Below are 4,169 nucleotides of genomic sequence, written 5' to 3'. Positions count from 1 at the left end.
ACCTTTGCCATCAAGGACCTTTAACTAATGCCCCAAAAAAGTTGTCTGCCAAAGGGAGCACAATTTAAAAATGAAATTTCGTTAGCAATCTTTATTGCTTCGTCGCTGCCAAAGGAGGAGACAATGGACTCTCCAATTTCCAGCTTGACATAAACCTGTTTTTCACAATATGCTCAGTATACATTCGAGCATCACTTGACACTGCACACGCGCCTGCACTTTTGGCCAAATTCATTGAATTCGCAGCAGCAGCAAATGGCAACAGCAGCAGCAGGAGCAGCAGCTTGCAGCAACAACTCGAGTTACTGGCAACAACTCATAGCCATTTCCGGCACGTCACACATTTTTGGAATGTTCCGTAAAGATGACAATTTTATTTCCGTGCTTGCAGCACTTGCAGCGCCAACATCTGCAGCCAAATGGCGCCGCAAGCGTCAAGTGTGCACATTTCTCTACCACTTTGCCGGCGTTTTTTTTTTTTTCTCCTTTCTATTTTACTTTCGCACTTCTTGCCGTTGTTGCTATTTGTACTCTAGCGGAAATGCACTTGAAAGTACGCACGGATTTCCGGCTTGGTATACGTCTCTCAATTGCACCAGCAACAACAACAGCAACAACAACTGTAAACTCAAAGCACCACGACTAGTTTAATGCACAAACGATTGCACAAATGGCAAAGTCGAATTGAGTAGCCATAATTGCAAAAGAGAATGCGTAAAGCAGCGAGGGAGGGGGAAAACTAAGAGAAAGTCACATTTCCTGTCACGTGAACGCACAATAAATGAACGCAATTAGCAGCGTGCATTTGTGGAGCTTCAATAAACGACAACTCGTAGATTTTAAGCTGACGCTTTTAGATTACGACTAAGCAATGAGACAGACATCAGGATGTATGTTAGTTTATAGCTTTGTTTACAGGCATCTCGCTCTTCGAATGGCATGGGTGTGTCTTGTAGGTGTCGTGTCGGTGGCGTTATTTATGATCCTTGCACCAAAATACCCATTGACATTTTCCCCAAGCTGTTACACGCTCACGCCCTTTTTGGTTCTATCCCTGGGCACGTTGTGTGAAAACCCAAAAAATTGTGCACATAAAAGTATGCATTAAAGTTTTATATGTCACTCATACGCCATGTTGCACTGAAGCCACAGCCGCAGCCACAGCAAACATTTTACGAACTGCTCCTGCTGACTCCTATGAGATTGTGCAACAGCAACAGCAACAGCATCAGCAAGAGTAAGTCAGGGAGCTTTAATGTCATTTTTTTATAATTTGTGTGGGGCAACTACTAGGAGTAAAAAAAGTGTTTGCCAGCCACTTGACAGCAAATGCGCATATCAGAAAACTTTTTGTTAATTTAGTGGAAAATAGCATGTCGTTACGAGCATTTATCTTCGCACAAGCAGATTGTGCAAAAGCAAGCGAAGAACAGCAACACGTGCTATATAAACACCAACCACAACAACAACAACAAAATACACAACAATTTCTTTACTGCGTAAATGTTGAATTTGCTGTTCATATTTTAATGCCTCATCAGGATGCAGTGGGCTGACATGGGTCATGAAATTAACTTGATGAAGACATTTATGACAGGTATTAGAGGATTTATAAAAAAAATCTAGTGAATCACACTGTGTGGGAGCCGCAAATGGAATTAGCAGGAAAAAAATTCATTTTAGCATTTTATTAAAAATAGAAATATGAATATAGTACAACAAAATAAACATATTTAGCATTTTATTTAAAATAAAAGCTGCAAAAAGTTTATGCAAACTCGTAATTTAGGGCAACTAAAATAGACAAAAGAACCAAGTGGAGAAAACTCAATTTAAAATGGAACAATAGTAGATGCAGAAGAAGAAAGGAAAACAATGGAAAGCAAATTGTGAAACGAAAATTCGCGTGGTCATAATACAAACAATAGCCAGATAGAGATAAACTGATATTTAGCATAGAAAAATATAGAAAGAAATTTATTTATTCAGTGCAAGACAAATAAGTAACAGATGCAATTAATAAAAATCAAATAAAAGCGAAATTCTTAAGCTGTGCTTCACTGTTTTGTTAAGCCAACTGTCGCCACATGTTCCAGCCATAGACATAAATAACACACAAACTAACTAAGCACTAAGGGAAAGTTTTATGGCAAAGAAAAGCCAATTAACCTGGCCGCAAGCAATTGCAGCATCTTTGAAACAATTCTTCATGACTTTGTTTCGATTACACGACCTTACATTCTAAGCGTGTTAATCTAGCCACCGGCTGTGTCTAGACAGACATTGTTCCTTCTCTCTATGTACCTTTTGGGTTGTGAATGGGGTGAAGCATAAAAAATGCTGCCGTTGAACGTGTTTATTGCGTAGAGAAGTATTGCAAACACGTCGTAGGTCTTGAGCAGCCATTTATATGAAAGCACACTGATGATCGTTGTGGCTGTTTGTGATTGATGCTAACTCACATTTCACTCATTATGCATTTCCATTCTCTACTTTTCACAGCGTCACTCATACGCATCGTTGACGTCTCTTTCTCCCTCAACAGTTGATGGCATGCTGCGACCAAAGCTGATTAACGGGATACAAAAAGTTGCCACTGGCAAACAACACAACATACGCCACTTGAACAACAACAAAGCGCATTTGTTCAATGTATGTTAGCTGTGGTTGACAGTTGGGGCTGGTTGCTTCCCACTGTTTATTTTATGGTATAAACGTTTACATATGATTACGCGTATGCAGCCTCTAACAACCAACAACCGGCAACAAGCCACGCCTCATTGTCGACAAAACGCCCGCATGCAACTGTCGCGTTTCCCTGACACACGAGTTTGGCCACCCGCACCCACAACAACACAACAACAACTGATGCCACGACCTCCGCCCCCATTTGCAAACTTGCTTTCCATATTTTCATGTATGTATTTTTATTTTCAATTTTCCCATCATCGCACGTTTCGTGTAACGTTTTACACGTGAGCTGGGAACAACACGCTTAGTTAGTTGACGTATGTACCGTAAAGTAAAGTTTTTTCTTTTCCAAATAAAAAGCCCTGAAAATTAATGTGCATATTTTCATGACAGGCAGCAATTTGCATATCAAGTGCCTCGGGCAGGCGACTGACTCTCGAGCGGCGGCGCACACAAAAGGAATATTTAAGAATCATTGCCTTTTAGGCAAAAAACTTTTCATAAAGCACCGAAAAAACAATCAAATATTACATTTTATTGTATATATCATCATATTCATAAATCTTGATTGCTGTCTGACAAAACTGAACAAGCTTTGGGGCAACTTGCAATGTAAATATTTATGGAAATATGTGTAAATAAAATCAAAACAGTTTTTGTTTCTCTTCGTTTTATCTGTTTATCGACAGTTCGACACAAACTGCAAACTTTGTTTGAAATAAAGTTTGTAGATTAAGTTGCTTGAGAGTAAAACTGCATGTTTTTAAATATTAAAATGAAAGAAAAATCTGAACATAAAGAAAGATCAAGGAACACTGAAGGATAAGCTGACTTTACTCACATAAAATGGGTAACAAATACCAAAAGAAAGTAAAGATATTCTTTACAATAATAAGAGAAAAGTTGAGTTGCTTTTCTCGAAATAGAAATTAAGTAAATAAAATAAATCGAACTACATTATCTTCATTACGCAATATCACATAATATCAATCACATCACAAGTTAATTCCCACCCACTTTCTATTTTTGTTGAACGTACTTCTGCAGTTAATTGGCACCTAATCCAACTACATTCTTATGACACACATTATTTTCTTTCATTGATGGAAATTTCATTCATGTTGAATGAATGAAAGCCCACGCTCCAGCTCGTCGTTATGTTAAGAAGGTCAGCAGCAGTGTCTTATAGTTAACAACGCAGTTGCGCACCCCTTATTATTTTGTAATAAAGAAAATCATAACAAGACTGTCATGTTGCGACCCACACAAAAAATAATGTACATGTTGCCTCGTGTCTAAACGCCTTGGGGCAATTAATAAATGAAAAATAAATACCACGAAATTTGATTATACCCGTAATTTTGTTTTGTTTTGCAGCTGCTTTTCTTTTCACAGAGATGCTCCAGTAGCTGCGAGCTGACCAAAAAAAGCACAGTCCAAAAAGTTAAGTTGAACAAAAGTCAAAGCAGTGCACAAAA

This window comes from Drosophila sulfurigaster, chromosome 2R, assembly GCF_023558435.1.
Source record: "Drosophila sulfurigaster albostrigata strain 15112-1811.04 chromosome 2R, ASM2355843v2, whole genome shotgun sequence".
Classification (NCBI taxonomy): Eukaryota; Metazoa; Arthropoda; class Insecta; order Diptera; family Drosophilidae; genus Drosophila; species Drosophila sulfurigaster.
This window is presented reverse-complemented; position numbering follows the sequence as displayed.